We start from the raw sequence: 21,504 nt of genomic DNA on the forward strand, positions 1-21,504 counted from the left end.
AGAACTGAAGCTTACTGCTTTAGTTGATATTTCACATTCAAAATCTTCTTCAATTATATCAAGGGCATTCACGATATATGGGAAAAGTTCACAAAAAATAATAATTGAGTCATGACGCTCAACCCACCGAGTTGTACACATGGCTTTTAATTTTGTTTTTTTTTTGGCAATGACACAGCATCAGTATTCTCAATGGCTGCTAACAAAATATTGTTGCGTTTAGCTGAGGTAGATAAAAAAACTGAAACTGCGCCTACAATCCCAACCATGTTTCTAACAGAAGATAGCTCACAAACTTTTGATATACACAAATTTAGGCCATGACTAAACAGCCAAAGGTTGCTCTTCAAGAATTAGAGCTTGGATACCATTAAACCGACCAGACATATTAGAACCTCCATCGTATCCTTGTCCACGAACGTGTCCTAAATTCAAACCAAAATTTTCTAATTGTTTTAAAATTTGTTATAAGTATATTACACGTCCAAAGGGGGGGGGGCTAAAGCCCCTTAGCCCCCCCCTTGGATCCGCGCCTGATTACAGGTAGCCTTAATGATCAAATGGTATATTAATAAACTAATAGCTTACATACATTTTTAATATATTATTTCCTTCACATTTCCTTATACTCCAAAATCAGTTGGACAACTAAGTTAAATTTGACTCTAACATAATGTTCCACAGGGAAAAATTCACCGCATGCTTGATTTATAACTTAAGACATGGATTTATATTTTTATATTTAAAAAGTACAACAATTTATACCTTATAATCATAATAAATAGGGTATATTAAAAATGTAACGCTGTGCTGTTTGGTATTTTTATTGTTATAACTACTTCTACACAGTGGTGTATTGCTAAAAATATTCATGGATATGCATGACGTGGTTAGATCTTAGGTGTCTATAATATTATAACCTTAACATTAAATAAAAAAAAAAAATTTTCTCAGTTTACTCAAATACACTTACAACCCTTATTATAACTATCACATTATAAATATTCAAGTATTTTTCAACAATTAACTCAATGAAAAACATAAAAGCAATGACCTAACCTTTAAAACCAAAATAATCAAAATATGCACTAAACATTTTGAGTAGGTATTTGATCCCAAATGTTGTGAATTGTATTTCGTTACTCACATATGACAAAATTAACCATATAAAATATGTAAATGCATGAAATTACTTGCCCTACTCACGCTTTTTCAGAATATCTAATAATCGATTAATAAAATATAAAATATTTAACTAAAACCAAATAATTAAAAATTTATAAAATTTTTCTTTGTTAAAAACAATAAAATTATTCATCAAATAAATATTATAACGATACATATTTTAATAATTTCAATAATTGTTATAATAATCTAAAGTATTTTCCATAAACATTTTTGTTTCTCTTTTTATCACTGAAAATTCTTATAGGTATACGGCTGTATACCCGCGTATCATCGTTAATTTGAAAATATACTCTAAAAAAAAAATCTAGAGAAGTACGCCGTGTACCCCCCCCCTACTTCTATATGAAGCTAAGTTTTTACTGAACATTTGTTGAAATTATTTAAATGTGTATTTCACATAATATTAGAAACAATAATTAAGGTATAATTTTTTATTAATTAAATTTAAGTTTAATGAATTGTTTTCAAACAATTAATGATGCAGACTTATGTTGCATATTCATATATTGTCAACCATTAATTTATTCAAATAAAATTGTTATTACATTGTGTATTTAATTGATTAGGTTTAATTTAATTATTATGTAATTTTCATTTGTTTATTTTATAATTAAAAATAAAATTTACTTACCAGAAAAGTATCGTATTAGGTATTTGGTTCTAATTTTTGTTATCTGCTGATTTTAAACGAACGAGCGTTGAATGCGTTGTATAGTCATTCATTTGGATTCTGATCAGAGTGACTAAATAATTATTAATTAATAAATTTCTTTTTTTTTAGCATATTTTGTTGTTTATATTGCATATTTTTAGCGCATATTTAGCGATATTATAGCGCATATTTATGCAATTTTAAGTGCTATATAATCCCAATCCTGCTTATGAGCATCAGAGCATAAGTTATTATTATGACATTATGTGTATTGTATAGGTATAAGATAGTTATATAATAAGGAGAAACACGAAAATATCATATAGTGTATCTTTAGAATCGGAATTAAAATGTGTAATGTATACAAAAATAATAACGATATGAACGAAAATAGCAATATCGATATACTTAATCCAAATTCTATAGTGACTTTCCACAAAATAAATGTACTCTGATACGATATCGCTGCGGTGCTCGCAAAATAATATACCTATTAACACCGATGAAACAATAATATCATCACGACTCACGGTTGCCGCAGTACGCCTACCGCGACATTTTCAACGTCGAGAGTAATAGGTAGACCATTACATACATTAATAATTCCTACATAATATGTGATATGTAAATTCCCACACGAAAAAAAAAGGTACACGTGTAAGCTCCTACACGGTGGAAGACAGGTACTTATGCTAGTTTCTACACGACGGAAGACAGGTACATGCCGTGTAAGTTCCTACACTACGAATATTATAAGTTATCAATCTATGTCTATAAAATACTGCCATACATTTTAACCCTTTATTCTATATTCTATATAATTTATAAGCTATCTATTTAATTTAATTTAATAATTTAAAAAATAATAATTCATAATTGTAAAAAAAATATAAATAATGCATTACCTATTGCATTCTATACAATAATAATTCATAATTGTAAGAACATAATAATAGTGTGGAGTAAGTGATGAAATAATGTTATCGCACTCGTTTAAATCTCTATACATGATGCCTATATAAAATAATAGGATCTATAAAGATAGATTATAACGATAGTTTATCGATAAAGCTGACAAAGTGACTTATAAATTCGATTTTTCGACATACGAAATATTTACGACTTTTCATTACTGATAAAAATTGTACAAAAAACCCCACAGAATAATGTACATTGTCACATTGGATAATAATAGTTATGTCAGTACTGTTCGAAACATTCGTGTGTTTGTACATATCCGTTACGTGACTAGCGAAAATCGCGTATCCTTTATGCTAAGTAAAAAAGGCAAAGATCTATTAGTTTTAAATGATTTTAAATTTTTTAAACATCACACATCAAAAAAAAAAAATGAAAATACATGGCGATGTGTTATAAATAAGTGTAAGGCAAAAGTGTATACAGTGGGTTTAAATGTTAATTTGATTAATATAGATAAATCGTGTTTTGACCATATAGTCATGCAAGCAATGAAACTTTAAAGCGGCAACAAAGAAGTAATTCCTGCAAAAGAAAAGCTATAGACTCCATAGTTGAAAGACCATAAAAAATAATGAGAAAAGAAATATCTAAATACACTAACGAAGGAGATTTGATATTTCTTGATTTAAAATTAATAGCAAGAAATATTCATAATGCAAGAATGAATTGTTATTCCAAACTACCAACATCCCGAAAAGAAGTTCACGAATCATTAAGTTTAGACATAAAAACGAATAGAGGTGAGTTATTTCTTTATGACAATGATGCCCTAAATAAAATAATTTTTTTTTCATGTAACACAAACATAGCATTTTTAAAACAATTAGATTTTGTATATATGGATGGTACTTTTAACTATTGTGATAAATATTACACGCAGCTATACACAATTCATGGAATTAAAAATTGAATATATACTCCATTAATGTTTTGTTTATTACCAAATAAGAAAAAAAACATATATCACATTATTTAAAAAATAAAAATATCTGGAGTAGTACCTAAAATAATTATTTTAGATTTTAAAATATCGATGCATCAAGCTATTATAAAATTCAGTTAATAAGAATAATACTAGCAACTATTAATTATTATTTATTATGATCATTAATGTTTAAAAATGATAGTACCTATGTATGTATATATTATTAATTAAAATTCAATTTATACAATTTATATGTGCCCCCTCTATCAAAATATCGAGGATCTGCCCTTGATTATGTACAATGATCAATAATAAAATAATATTAAATTATAATAATTTATAAAATGTACACAGGCTCAAGAATGTTTCTATTCAATTACAAATATAGTTCTATAAATGTATAAGTACCTATATATTATGATGTAGAGGTATATACAGTCGTGAAGACTGAGTATTGAACTAAAATAGGGCGTACGAAATCGTGCTTAAACTTATCAACTTATAATGTACCTAAATTCAAAAAACAAGAGTATAAAAAATAAAAATATGTTAGATATATATTATTTAAGATTTTATGAAGTTGACATAGATGAAATTGATATAGAAGTGAAATACCGTTCATTATGTCTAGTTTACCAACAAGTGTATGACATAACTATTGAAACTGGAGTAACTGAACCTTTAAAATTAAATTAAGTATTGAAATTCATGATATCACGAGACATGGTTTCTTTGATTTAAATATTTCAGGTAAATTTTTTAATTGGGTATACATTTTAATGCAACAAATTTACAAATACAAATAACAATTAATTAAATATAGCTTTATTACTAAAGCTTGTAAGTAAATTTTACATTTTACTTAAAAATTTGTTATGACTTATGGAATATAGTTATATTGAATGTTGGTATAATAATGTGATGTAAATAACTATAATAAGGTAAATCGCGAGCGCATTGGGCGAATTTGTTATACCTAGTTGGTTGAATTTTCAACACAGTGGCCTCTCGTAAGTAAGACAGACCCACAGTTCTAAAATCCTGGGTACACCACTGGGTGGGCATTAACTAGTTTAAAAGTTAAAGTTAAGTTAAAAAGTTAATTTTTTTTTATCTTATTAACTTAATTAGTTAGTTAATTTTCTTATTAACTTATGAACTTAACTAGTTTAATTGAAAATTGAAATAGTTTAACTTTGCTCAGTTTATTTAAAAAAAATCCATCAAGTTATATTTTTTAAATTTTTGTTGTACCTACTTGAATATTAATACTAAAATAAAAATAATCCAATACTATAATATAATACAAACATTTCTGTTATTTTTTTGATAAAATAATCGTGTTAATGGATATATTTAATTAGATTGAATAGGTATAATATTATATGACTTTAAACTTTTACTTTACAAATTTATATTTATTAAATTAGGTATTAATAAGAGTGCGTTGGTATAATTTAATATTTAATAATCATGTAAAGTAAAATAGGTACATAATATACACTGTACATTACGAAAAAATTTCATTAAAATTGCTTATTATATCATTTTGGAAATTAGAAATAACGCAGTCACTCTTTATGCGATCCATAGGCAAAATTTCAACTTTTGATGTGGGGGGGGGGGGGACTGAATTGCTGAATATATTAAAGGCAAGCAGACCATTGCAACATAGCATTTTAAAATTGTATTTTTGGGGGGGGGGGGGCTATAGCTCATTTTGTGGGGGCTTAGCTAATTTGTGGAGAGGGGGTACGCTAATACACAGGCAAATCGTATATTACGTGTATTACCATCATCACGGTATTCTGCACGTAAAAAACAGAATATTTGATCGAAACCCAATATTAATTCAGGTCCCGGCGCCAGCTGTTTCGGGGCGTAGAACTTCGAATCAAAACGTTTCAGTCGAAAAGGACAGTCGTCGTAATCCACGTGATCGATCAGTACAACAAATTTCCGGAACATTTCAACGTCGTAAACGATCTATTTAATAATGTACAGGATGACACTAAATATACACCGATCTTCGTGAGTTAAATTTTTTTTTCTTATTTACATATATAACATATTACTATAAGTGTTATATTATTAGAATATTTTTTTTTCTCAGTGTTGCTTTGCCTGTGAGTAGTTTGTATTTGTAACTGCTATTATATTATACTTATTAGTAAAAAAAGTAGGAGGGGTTAATGAATTATTCTCAGGGTGGCAATAATCCATAAGAGGAACATAAAGAATCAACTACTGTCTACTGTGTTTAGTCGAAAAAAGTAAACTTTAATATAATGGGAAGTAGGAACATATTTTGTGAGCCCCCTCCCCCCCAGGACAAAAATCCTGAGAGCACGCCTTACCTGTATTACTATAATAATATAATAGGTACTTTCAGCTCTCGTATTACATTTTATTCAGATTTTATAGATAGAAACGTTTTTATACGTTATTAATAATTGTTCATTCGCTTGTGCGACCGTTAGCCGTTATATTATTGTCCGTTTTGTTATTACTATATTATGTTGACTATAGATGATTTGTATTACTTGTTATGACTTGTTATACTTTTATCTGTATTAACATTTATTTTTTTTTGTTGTATTGATGTTATTTGTGTTTAATGATAGCGATAGTTGGAGCCATACGATAAAAAAAAATAAATATTATTGGCGTTGTTCAGTATTTATACAGAGCATTTATACATAGATACATAATATTATGACGTGTGTAGGACGTGTAGCTTCTAGGATTGTCTAAGTCAAGTTCAACCTTGATCAAATATTCTAGTTGGTGCGTAGTCCGATGTCTATTATATCTGATATCAAATAGAATTTAATATTATGATATATGTATATATTTTATTTTCACAGGATGGGTATACGACGGAGACAACACATTTGAGTGTGGCGTTCTCTTCTCTAACTTTTAAGGGATGAACAATATATAATAATAATAATAATATTATTATTATTTATACTGTGCTTATGCCCTGATTTAATAATATTGGAAAATAAAATATTAAATAACATACTGGGTAGTACTTAATACTTATTATTGTTTTGAATAAGTATCTAACTAATAGCACTTCGGTCTTTGATCAAAATAATACTGTCTTAAAATCATTAATTTGAAATATTTATAAATGTATAAGTTTTTTTTTCGTAAGCTGCTATTATTATTTATCGTCGCTCGTCGCCCACCGGGTTCAGATAACCGTGTGTAGATAATCTAAAAACGACTGTGTGACTGCCGACAGCGACTATAATATTATTATCTCATGATTTATATTTATATTTTATTTAAGTATATAAATTATAGTCTTTATTGAAGAACAGAAAACCCTACGTTTTTTTTTTTGTTGAACAGAACTCTCAATATATACGTGTCACGTGTGTGAATATGTGAGATCGTTTTTGTATCACACAATTTTAGTACAGCTGTACGCCTGTTGTACAGTACAATTTTAACTATTCAGCATTGGAAACTTGAAACCCATCGTAATATAATATTTAGCATTCCTCTCTTACAGCGGTGCCGCCTTATCGGTAAATTGTGTCACAACGATATCGTCGCTTTGGTATGGGATTGTATCAGTGCCGCAATTACCGCAGGTGCAGACGGTGCGAAGTACCGCCTGATGGGCCTCGCAATGTACCTATATATGGGGGCCTCGGATTTTACCATTACCATACATAATATTATAATACAATTGTAAAATCAAATATAAGAATTCAATCATTTTGAATTTTGTATTTTCGTGTGTATAAATATTAAGTATATAGGTCCTATTTCATTGGCTCAAAAAAATAGGAAAAACGGGAATTTTTACGCAAAATCAATTTTGGTTATTAGTAGGGCTCGGATTTATATGTATTTATATAACCAAAATATGTATTTATACAATAAAAATATGTACATAAATATGTGTTAAAGAATTCAAAATATGTACCTATTATCGAAAAAAAAAATAATAATTAATAATATAATAAAATGTAATAAAAAATGTATATTTATCTAATTATATTGATTACAAACATTAATTAACAATCATTTTTAAATTTTCCAAACCAAAAGATCGCCGATATTGTCATAAAATCTTAATAATAATTAATAATAAAATAAAATGTAATAAAAAATGCATATTTATCTATAGTTATCTAGTTATCTTGATTACAATTAATAATAACCTGCACATTTAAATTTTCGAATTCAAAAGATTATCGATATAATATATAGTTATGATAACCTTTCAATTATTCTAAATCTGAAGAAAAGACATTAAAACAGTATAATTGTATAAATATGTGAGAAAAAATTGCATAATTGTGAAATATGTAAAAACATGTATTTATGACAAAATATGTAAAAATATGGAGAATGAAATATAGCTCGTTTTATCAAAAATTTTGTGAAACAAATTTATCACTTGCCGAAATTAGTTTATCATGTCACAGAGAAAATATGTATTTACATATAAATCCGAGCCCTAGTTATTAGTGTAACTCTAAAAAAAATGACTGTAGATAAATGAAATATTTACTGAATGTGTATATTAGCATTTTCTATACATATTCATAACATTTTCAAAATATTTTGATTTATTTTGAGTTGTTTACGGACATTTTCAGTTTCCAATTTTTATAGTTTTTTATTCTATAAATATCAATACAATTTGTTGGGTAAAAAAGCTTCAACATTTAATTAAGGCTCATAATATATTGTTTCAGTCAGATGAAAAAATTTTTTTTATAAGCTTTTATATTGACAAAAAACGTAAAATTCACGAAAATGTGCAAATTAATTTAAGTTCGAATTCGAAAAAAAATCAATAAAATTATATCATCGAATATACATGGTAATCCATTATCTAGACGCAGATTATTTAATGATGTTAATTATATATATATAAACTTATTAATAACCAACATGATTGGACTGATCTATTAACTAAGATTAAATTTAAGGTAAGTACCTACATTCAACTCTCAAAATCACTCTTTATTTCATATCGACTGCCACCGCCAGAATTACAGTTACTATAGCCCTTTAAATCGTATGTGTATGTTCTGTAATAAATTTACAAATTTTGATTTTTTTTTATGATCCACCAGGTTTACTATATTCTTTATCAACTATGTAATGTAATTTATTGTACATTTTATTTACTGTAACTTTTGCTCATCTTGGGCGTAATTAATTAATAAATAAATAAATAAATATTATATGCCGACTGAGTGTCTTCGCTCAGAATCGTTTATCTTATACAATGATATTATATCATTGAATTCAAATTTAACACCATACATTATAGTGACCCACTTGTAATCTACTGTACAGCAGAGCAACATCCACTTGTCCACCTTTTTCTAATTGTACAGTGGTTTTTTCTATTTGAATGTGCTTTAAGGATTCATTCATTTTACCTATCTTAAATTTAATATACTTTATCTGTCATGGAAATATAGAATTTCCTGATTAATTTAAATATTTAATTTCTAAGATAAAAATATGTATGCCATTTATTAATGTAGTAAATGTACCTATGATAAGTGAATTTATTTTTTTATTAGTATATACTATTTATCAATATTTAAGATACAATATTATAATGATATATTATTTGAATATTATAGTCAAGTGCAGTTAGACAGTTTTTTATTATATAGGTTGCAATTACCAAAGAAAAATGATAAGTGTGTAGGACACTTTTGTTGGATACATGAACATTCAAAATGTCTGTATCCTGTCAGCCACTGTTTATGTCTTAAGTAAATATAAGGAATTTCAGGGGGGTTAACATTTTATACATCAATGTGAGAAAAGAGCTTGGTTACCACACATCCAAAATAACTTTATATTTATTTTTTTTTTTTTTGGGGGGGGGGCTTTTATATTTGGTGGCTAAGCTCCCCTCCTATTTCCGCCAATGCCTCAGTAAAAACTAAAAAGGCCTCTAAAATTTTTTTGAACCTGGGCCTCAAAATTGTAATTGCGGGACTGGATTGTATTGTTTTATTTACACTTTCTAGTGGGAAAAATGATCTGATTATCAACTTTGGTGGATGTTTCTTGCAGAAAATTTAATCAGTGCTCGTACTTTTAATTTAAATAAAATAAAATATAAAATTAATATAAAATTTTATTTCAACTGATGGAAATTGTCTTAATTAAGTTAAGTAAATCGATATACCATAAAAATCATTATCTGTATATTCTTATCTTAAACACTAGGTAGTGTTCATGAACTTGATTAAAAAATTATAGTCGTCTATTTGTTGGAGTAATTAACATTTAACATATTATACAATAAAGTACAAAAGAAAATTAAGTTAAAATAACTAGTAAAATAAACAACACGGATGTCAGCACACCATTTGTTTTCTTTCTCTTGCGTGGGCCACTCACAATATAACAAATTTACGCAAAGCAGACAGTGATGCAATTAGGGCTAAGATGTTGGTGGGGGAGGGGGGGTGTAGCCCTCACCTGATATTACACGAAAAGTAGCCCGTGTCGCCCCCACACCCCATCACTTATAACTTATAAGTATAAAAAAAACCAAATATTTATTTAACCAAGTTTCATTTTACAATAGTAATAATGTAATGTAATATACTGTCCGCAGTAATCAGAATAAAAAACACCAGACTACAATATTAGTTTAATTACCACGTTATTAATATTTAATTACAAATATATAGGTAGGTATTTATAGTATAAGTATACATATATTATATCGTTAAAAGAAATTATAAATTAAGTAGGTATTAAAGAGACATTAAATTAAAAAAATCAATCTATGTTCAAAGTCTAAAATATATAAGTACCGTATATAATATACAATTTAAATTATTTTTTAATATTAATTATAATATAATTTTCAAACAATAACAATAATAATTTGTTTTATATTTTTTACTATACCTATATCCCCGAAATAAAATATTATTCGTCCTAATAATATTTTAGCAATAATGTAAATATTAATAACTTAATAATAAATATTATTAGAAAATGTTTTTACAAGTTATACTTATGGATACAATATTTAAAAGATTATAAAATAAAAAATAAAACTATTTAGAATGATCGATACGTCAAATAGTACAAATAATTATCAAACAAATAGTTAATGAATGTAGGCAACTACCTTATCTTTTAAAAGAATCATTAAAATATATTGGTTCAAATCGTGATTTAAATAATATTAAATTAATGTGAACATTTTTTTTAATGAAAAGTATACGGTATACCTACCTATATTATGTAAGTATAATATATATTATAATATTACTTTCACTATTACTCTCTATTACTACTCATTGAGTAGTGAGTATACATTAAAATAATTACTAGGTAATTTAGGTATCCAAAAATAAAACATTTAAATTGTAAATATCAAATTCAACAATCATATCCCACACAGCATTTTAATATTTCCCAACTATGATATAAATATTTTCAGGAAAAAAATATAGTTGTCAAAATATTTGAAAAAGTTGCGTAAATAATAAGGAAATATTATATTTATATTTTTTTGCCAAGGAGTTCACTTTTGAAAAATATTTTGTAAAAAACACTAACAAAACATTTTAATCATATTTTTTTAAAAAACATTTTCATGGAAACATTATAAAAATATTAAGTCAACATTTTTGTACAATATTTTATTACTTTATGAGAATAAAATATTTATATAATATTATTAGAAAAATATTCATTATTCAAGCACTCCAAAATATTCACAAAATATTATCATTTCCCAAATGCTGTGTGGGAATAATATAATACATATAATACATATTTTGTAATTTTTATAAATATGATTGGGTAAACATGAAAAATTGTACACCTACAATTTATTATAATTTATACTCAAAAATAATAAATGGAAATTAATCGGTCCTAATCGGGACTTAATGCATTAAACTTATGCATCACATACACACTTATAATATACACTTGAAAGAGTTTAAATAAGCATTATCGACAAAATATGCAGTTAAATATGAATTGAAAAAAAAATCAAGTAGGTACTCATTATTTTGACTAGGTAGCAGATTTAATGGACTTGTTAAATACAATTATTTTTGACTACTTATTATATCAGAATTATATATAATAAAGGTACAAAGCTATTCAACAATTTAAATTTAAGATATGATAAGAATGCACATAACAATTTTCAAATTGTGCATGTAAAAGCATATTTTGAGGTATAGAACTACAAGTGTATTATAATTATGTATTTGACTTATATTACATTATTTTAAAAATTATGGCCTATATTAAAAACTTGCTTATTTCAAATTAAATACATTCTTATACCTACCTATAAATGTTTAATTAAATAATATTCAATTAATCATGTGTTATAGTTTTTTCATAAGTTGTTAACATTAAATTATATTAAATTATATATGAACGTCTGAAGTTAATGTAATGTTTTTTTTTTAAGTGTTAAATGTGGGAGCAACTTAAAATTATCTAAAAAAAATATTTTCATAAACGTTAACAGTTTTTGAAATAGGTAAATGACTAATGAGGATTCTTCGTTAAAATACTTATTAAATATTAAATTGTTATTTTAACTTTATTTTTAAAATAATTAAGTTCCAATTGATTAAAATATAAATAAATCTAATAGGTACACATCATGCAGTAATAAGTAAAATCAGTAAAATCAATTATTATTAATTAGCAATGTCAAAAACCATTTAATAGCTGTAGCGAGGTACCTTAATTAAAACATTTGGGCAATTTTTAATCTCGTCTTAGCCGCCCGGGATCTATGTGTTACACACTTACACCCCAGACAGCATTTTGTAATGATAATATTGTAATAATATTATTAAACAAAAAATTGCTGTCCGAGACATACACTGCTGGACTTAAACAAACATATTGTGTTAATGTTGGAATGATATTGGTGATGACATCGCCTGCCATTAAAAGTAACACTGCTGTTTTAATATGTGTTACAATTTCATGACGCTATAACTGTAATTTTGAACTTATACATTTTTACTGTTGTTAATTTTTTTCATCAACTAATAGAATCTATCTAACCAGAATATCCGTGGTTACCAGGACGATGATTTTTTTAATGCTAACCAAACTTTGGTTGAATTTTATAAATAATATATAAAAATTTAATATATTTACCTACACTTGCAAATTAGAATCATACGCAATTATATCTTTTAAAAAGTTTAAAGCTCTTGAATATTTTGTTTATTTTTTAAGCCGTTTATAAATTTTCAGAACGTTGGATGGTGTGAACCTATACAATACAAAAAAAAATACCAATATGTTTATACCTATCTACTTGTCGCGAAAATTGTAATCGCTGTTATAATGTTATTACCTACGTATATAGTTTTAATGTTATCGCGGTTTTACCGTCATCGCTATATTCATCGTCGCTTAGCTTCGTGTTTTTTCATCTGAGTAGTAATATTGATTTAATTTCGCCTCAGCATAATATACAGCTTAGGCCGGTGCACACGTCTGTTTTTTTGCCACTGCGGTACCGCAAATATGGCGTAAATAATATGTGATAAATTGTGCAGTCACCGCATGCATTGTTTGAGTCGACACTCGACACCTATAGGCTATAATATTATACAACGCAGCAGAGAGGTTATTGTACCTAATTACTTGTACATTTATTTTAGCAGAACCATATTTTTGCTGACAATTTTTTTATCTGAATTTTTTTTATTATATTCCCCAGCACTGCTTAATTATAAGTATTTGATAGAAAAAAAAAATGTTAGTGTCAAGTTAAAATATTTTGTTTAATAATTAATTTTATTCTTTGAAGTTTTATGTTTTTTATTTGTTCTCTGTTATAACACTTTTTTTATAAATAAAATCTTCAAAGCTGAAAACAATGTTATTAATATACACATAACACAATAACACATATCAATATAGCATACACGTTTTTAAGAATGTAAACACTACGATACAGATAAAATTACTCCCTATGCGTTGTGGAATTTTGGAAATTCTACTGAGTGGCGGAGAGTCATTTGGGGGAGGGGGTAAGGTGGGAATTTGCCCCTGTCTGATTTTAAAAGAGGCCCCGTGGTTCGGTGCCCAGCTGTTGCTGTTTTACCATTATTATATTTTATTAGCGCAAAACATGCCTATTTTATAATATTTTCAAAAAATAAACTATGTACTTACTAAGAAATTATTGTAACAATGATTATATAGATAGTTAAATTATTTATACTAAAAGAAACTGGTTGGTTCACTCCCGTTGGATTCCGGAGTTTAAACATTACGAATGCTATGTGTTGCGTGATCCCGGACTGCCAATTGCGGAATAATTTATAAAAAAATTAATCTCAAAACTATGCCTTGCTCTGGTACATTTATTATTATTAAATTTTTCAATTAATGTACTATTATAATAAAGAACACGCTTAGATGGCGTAACGTGTCAAAGAACGCCTTGCTCTGGCGTCTACATCGTTGCCAAATAGTACCCTTACGGCTTTGTATAACACAATCTCTTCCCTTTATTATAAATCTTGTGGCTTTCATTAACCCATGTGTGTATCAAAGCCTACGAGTTCCACCAACCTAAATTTTTGGATTTCCATCAATTTATGGGTGGTTTTTGGGTTATAAAAAACTCAGAATCACGCAAGATATAGAATTTGAACATTTTATAAATTTTTAAGAACAAAATAATTATTAAATTTTAAATTTGATAAATATTGTCAAAATTTGAACTTTAAATGCTTATAAAAAAAATTGTGCCTATGTATTTTAATATTATTCAACTGCTATTGTAGCAATATATCAGGAGTCTTGTATTAACTTTTCACGCTTTTTGGCCCAATAAATAAAATTTCATTGATATTTATAGTAAAAAAAACCAAAAAAATGAAAATTTGAAATTGTCCATGAACAGTTCAAAAAGAGTCAACATTTTATGGTATATAGAAAATTAAAATATAAACAGTCAGTCGAATTGTCATGCATCTACAGCTAGTGGTTTGTTTTTGATGTACAACAAAATAAGAAAATCGCTACATGAGAAATCGGGTAAATATCCAATGCTGTAAAAATATGAACTTCAAACGCTCATAAAAATGTAATTAGATTTGCTAATAGAACTTTTTTTTGATAAAGGTAAACAAACTTATGAAGAATCTTGTATTACATATTCAAATCTTAGATTTAAAAATAAAAATGTTTATGAATTCTTAATTCAAAATAATTTGCTAATTTTTGTGATTTTTCCTATTTTGTCAAGATTTGAACTTTAAATGCTTATAAAAACAAACTGTCACTAAGGATTTTTAATATTTTTCAAATGCAAGGCTTGGCAAGTTAACTATTTTTTTTAACTCGTTAAATTAAGTTAATTTGGAAAAATGGAAGTTAAGTTTAAAGTTAAAAGTTACCCATCTTTTTTATTTTACTTGTTAAAGTTACAAGTTAGTTGGAAAAAATAAGTAACTTAACTTAGTTAAAAATAAGTTACTTTTTTTTTCATATAAAACTTATAATTATACCATTTACACCTAATGTTAAAGATTTACAAATTACATAATATTATAATATAGGTTTTCATCTTAAAAAAATGTATTTTGTTGTAAGTACTTATAAATTATGAAATCCAACAAAATAATTAAATTATTAAATATAAATAAATTATTACAGTATACAAATTTTGTATACTGAGTAATTCTTTTATCAAACAACACTCATTATTTCAAAAAGCGTAAATTTTTTTACATAGTTTCAAGTTGCTTATAAAACAACGTTTTTATTAAAAAATTATATCGGAAAATTAGCAGTGAAAAGTTTCCCTAGTCTAATAAAAACTGAAATTACGCTACTGCCTGACTGGTCCGCCTACACGTATACGGTATATATTATTATAGCGGCGTGTGCAAAGCCATCACACATTTTTCCCGGATCATACCCTAACAATGTATGAAACATGGACGGTATTTTTCAATGATTTTCTATTGTATTTAAATATATAATATTATAATAGCTGCTAAGGGGCTATGCGTGTGTTATATATATACTGATTACAAGACACAAGTATAGGAAATCAGTATAGAACATATATTCATTATTTTCATATTTTAAGTATAGCAATTTTAAGCATTTCGTGTAATAATAATATAGCATGGTGAATAGAGTGATATATATAACCCGTCTCTGAGTTTCTTAATGGGTTGGACTATAATAATTTAGTGGTAAATTTGGCTGTTAGTTATAGATAATAATATGATAGTGAGTACAGTGCCGCAATTACAATTTTGAGGCCCCGGTTCAAAAAAAATTTAGAGGCCCTTTTAGTTTTTACTGTAGTATTTGCGGAAATAGGGGGGGCTTAGCCACCAAATATACCATTATAGAGGTTTAGCTCCCCCCCCCCCCAAAAATAAAAAAATATAAAGTTATTTTGGTTGTGTGCCCACATTGATATATAAAATGTTTGCCCCCCCCTGAAATTTTAATGAATTTCTACTTATGCAGGTACTGTAGACAGTGGCAGACAGGATACAGGCATTTTAAGAGTTCATATATTCAACAAAAGTGTCCTATACTCACTTGTCATTTTTCTTTGGTATTTGCAACATATGTAACAAAAAAATATCTAACTGCACTTGACTATAATATTTAAATAATACATCACTAGGTATTATATTATATCTTGATTTTGATAAAAAAAAAAGTAAATACTAATAACAAAATAAATCCACTTATTATACATAAATATTACATTTATATAATTATGTAATATTTATTACATTTATAAATGGCATACATCTTTTTATCTTAGGAATTAAATATTTAAATTATCCAGTAAATTCCATTGCCCATTTACCCAAAAGTACCAACTAGATTCACTTTCCCATCGAACAAGATACTGAAGTTGAAAAATAAGCATTATTTAGACTACTAATCGTGTATACACAGATACAAAAAAAACACATTATTGTAAAACCAATATATTTATTGCTTCGCTCAGAATCTAAAAATAAAAATGCACTTTTAATCTTTATATTATCAAAACATTTTATTAACACAGATATATACCGGAATGTTAATAAACAATATACCTGTTTATAGAAATAAATATATTGGTATTGTTGAGCCAATGAAATAGGATATACACGAAAAAACAAAATTAAAATGATGAATTCTTATATTTCATTTTACAATTGTTTTATAATATTATCTATGGTTATGGTAAAATTCGAGGCCCCTACACATACTTGTGAGGCCCATCAGGCGGTGCCTTGCACCGCCTGCACCTGCGGTAGTTGCGGCACTGAGTGAGTAGGTTTATCAGGGTATTGATACTGTAAGGTGTGTAAAATAGTAGGCTATTCTATGAAAAATCCCTAGTTTGCTACGCCTCTGCATGTATGTAACATGTATAGGTAGCTAATATCGGTATAGGTACTAAGTACTTATTAGTTATTAAGTTATTATGTATGATGTTTATGAATGTATAGATATATCTAAAAATGTATGTTCACCTGTATGTAAGCATGTACATTACTCATACTTAATATAACATATGAATTCATATACCATCTATGTTTGTATTACCTATATTCGTATTATAAAATAGTTGATAGATCGATTACTCGATTAATACCTAATTAATCGGTGGTGATAAATTAAAAACCTACTTATAAAAAATGAGGTTAAATAAAATGATTAATCGATGTAAAAATTAATTAATTCAAATAATCGAGCTGGTCTGTACATTCTATATAATATGTGTGTAATATGAATGGGCTAATGTTTAATAGGTGCACCGTATCATGATTATCATGATAATTTAGTAATAACTATGTCATCTTTACTTATATATATATATATAATTAGTTTCTAGCTATGTGTCGTATAATTTAATTGTAGTATATTATTTATTATGTATGGTGCTTATATATTGTGTGTAGTGTGCATTATACGAATATATATAATATTATGTAGCTGTAATTAATATATCAATGTATTATACATGTCTGGGAGTATCTATATATTATAGTATATATGTATAAGTAGAGTAGTTTTGAGGTATAATTTTCAATGGGTTAGAATTATTGAGTTAGGTGTGGAAAACTGAAATGTATTGTTGATAGATTGATAAGTCGATTGATATTCGATTATCGGTGGTGATTTTTATAAAAAAAATTAATGAATAAGCCAATAATAATTGAAATAGTCAATTAGATTTGTATGTAAGTGTATGAATATAATATGAAAAAAATATATTCAACATACCTCTTTATGTACATAATTATATTATATTTTATTATTGATGAGTAAAAATGCATAACTATCTTCTAACTATGTATTACTAAACTGCTTATGTATAATAATATAATATGTATCATTCGCACATCTATAGGTAGGTATACATAATTGTATATAAGTTTGGTTTAGGGTATATACATGTATAAAAGTTTGGAATATGGACTAGAATCGAGTTGGGGTATAATGTGTACTACATATAAGGACTCGAATACTCGATAGATTGATAAGTTGATTAATGTTCAATAAATCGGTCATGAAAACTTATAAAAAAATTGAATAGTTGAAATAGTCATAATATATGTATGTAATTATGTATATATGTATGTATGTAAGTATGTATGAAACGCTAGAATGTGTATACTGTATATTATTAAAGTATTTTCTTACAATAATCTAATATTGAATACTATATCGATATTCTATATACCAGTAAATGAGAGGTGCTTGTCTCTGAATTTCTTAAGGGGTTGTGGATTGGAGTATATAATGTATTTATTATTTGTTTATAATTTAGTGTTAACTATAACCATATGTTATGAATAATATACCTGTTAGTGGATTTATTATGTTGTTAATATTATTAAATGATGGTATAGTAGACTATCCTATGAAAAATTCCAATTCCATCACAGCTCTGTATACATATATATAATATTCAAATGTAGATAGAAGGTAATATAGTATACTTAATAATGTTTTCTATCAAAATTGATGGAAGGGAAGGGGTCCTGTGTGATATGTATACTAGACATTGACGGGAGAGGAAGGGCACGGTGTGGTATACACTCAGTGTTGGGCAGTATCTTCGATACAAGTACCTAAGATACGTATCTTAGATACAATTGTATCTTGTATCTTGTATCTCGATACATCTTTAGACTATGTATCGAGTATTTCACAAAATAATTTTGTCAAAAAATACTCGATACTTTAGTGCAATACTTTGAAAAAATTAATTTTTTTAGATTATTTTTACTCGCCTATCTATACCAACCGCGACTGTTTGACTATGTTTTAGGTTTTAGTATAATACTAATATAATATATAATATGTGTAAAATAATATGCGCGGTGAATTCAAATTTATAAATCCATAATTCAATTGCAGTACCTACAACTTATACGAAATTATTTTTCAACTTATTAGCCATATTAAGTTATATCTGTGTACTGTGACGCACCACACATACACGTTGAATGAGAGTTTACGTCTTTACTGTACGTCTGTGGTCCGTACCTATATTAGATATCCATATCCGTAATCTATACGACTGTAAAAAGTGCATCATTCTATTCGTACTTGTTGACTGTATGTTTGTAGGTATAGTCCACCTTTCGCGCGACAGATGACGGCGATAAAATAAGTAATGAACACATAATATTTTATACTTAATTAATATTTGAAATTTTAAAGTTAAATGCATTTAACGTTTTTTTGTCGTGTCATTATATACTATTCAATACGATGATATCTATGATTTATTTTTATTATTATTTATTTATTTAATTTAACGATTGACTTATTACAATATATTTATACTTAACTAATATTTGGAATTTTAAAGTTAAATGCATTTGTCTGGATTTACAACCTACCTATATAATTATAATTGTGTATAAATAAAATTTAAAAAAATCCTATGCGTCATAGACTATGACTAATTTTTTCAAATGTACCGAGTATCTAAATATTTAAAATGTAAGTATAGAGTATCTAGTATATAGTGTTTGAAAATTTCATGAAATTTAAAATTTTGAAATATTTCAGTATTTTAAAAAATTTTGTTTTATTTCTAAATAAGTTTTATATTTACATATAATTGTCATAAATTACCTTCATAACTGTTTGGTATCTGTATGTATACCTAACCCACTGTATTTATACATTAGAATTTAAAACACTGAGCATTGTGTTAAAAAAAATGTCAATGTTTCACATTTTTGTGATTTTCAATAAATATTTCATACTTCAAACACTAATCTAGTATCTTGATAATCCAAATCAAATTATTTAGTATCTAGTATCGCGATACTAATTTTTGAGTATCTTGCCCATCCCTGTATGCACTAGGCATTGATGGGATAGGAGGGTATAGTGTAGCATGATGTAGTAATTTTAAGCTAAAATTTGGACGAAATTATATATTAAAAAACCTGGAATAACTATTTTAGTTATTTTGTTGTGATTGTATAATATTATTCGTGAGTACTTGAAACTTCTAAAGTACACTATTATATTATATCTATAATAGTACCACGATTTGTTGTTGATGTATAACACGTTATAAGTACCTAATTGATATTGTGATATGATTAATTTGGAAATTTATAAATACCTATTATTGGTCAATTTTTTTTTTTAATACCATAGTCCATAGATAAGTTATAATACATGTACCTATATCTTATACCTAGACTGACATACCGTCTCCGCTCAGAATAGTTTTTCTTATACAGTGATATTACATCATTGAATTCAAATTTATTACTATCCATTATACAGTGACCCACTTGTAGCCTACTGTACAGCAGAGCGACATCTACTTATCCACCTTTTTTTTGTTTTTATTGATGATTTCTAACTTCTGAAACTAAAGTTTTCGATTTTTACCTCCGAAAAGAACCAACTATATTCACTTTTATATCAGAAAATAGAAATATTTTTACTACCCAAAATGTTGATGACCATCAGAAAAAAAAATTATAAAAATACACATCATTGTAAAATCAATACATTCTCTCGGTCAGTTCAAAATCTAAAAACAATTATCACGTTTCACGACTCCATGCTATATATAGAAAAAAGAATTATGAAAATCTCCAAGTGCTTCACAACAAATTATAAATTATTACAACAATCAAGTTTCAAAAGAGTCATTAGGAACAATCAGTAAAAAACTAAAAACCAACAAGACGAGACGTCGAGAGGTGTGTTCGCGGTACTAATTTATTATATAGTTGAATATTGTCTATTGATAATGCTATTAATATCAAGGCTGGCAAGTTAATGATTGTTTTTCAATTCAGTTTAGTTAAATCAATATGCACCAATAACAAAAAGTTAAAAGTTAATACACACTTTTTGTTGAGTTAAAAAAAAAATAATAATTTGTTTATACAATGCTAGCGTACTTAATATTTTCCAACCCAAAACTAAGTTATAGACTAGGTATATAGTGTTTATACTTTAATACTTTATATAGTATTTCTTTATAAGTTCGGCACCATCATAGTTGAATATCGTCTATTGATAAATACTATTAATAGTATTACATGAAAATACTGACGAAAATGTACAATATATAGGACATAGGTATACTTCTTAATTCTGATAGGACCATGGACAACAGTAATAATAAATTATTTAATAGATACTAAATATCATTGGTTTCGTTTCTAAACCAATAATAAATACTTTATATGTTTTAATAATTTAATAATAGTTTAAT

The 21,504-nt window shown here is 26.7% G+C and overlaps 1 protein-coding gene across 1 annotated transcript in view; it reads left to right on the top strand.

Annotated features, from left to right (window-relative positions):
• LOC103308338 (myelin regulatory factor) overlaps positions 1-21,504 on the top strand; it is a 197,241-nt gene that overhangs the window by 48,210 nt on the left and 127,527 nt on the right. The window lies entirely within an intron of this gene.

Source organism: Acyrthosiphon pisum, chromosome X (genome assembly GCF_005508785.2).
Source record: "Acyrthosiphon pisum isolate AL4f chromosome X, pea_aphid_22Mar2018_4r6ur, whole genome shotgun sequence".
NCBI classification, from domain to species: Eukaryota; Metazoa; Arthropoda; class Insecta; order Hemiptera; family Aphididae; genus Acyrthosiphon; species Acyrthosiphon pisum.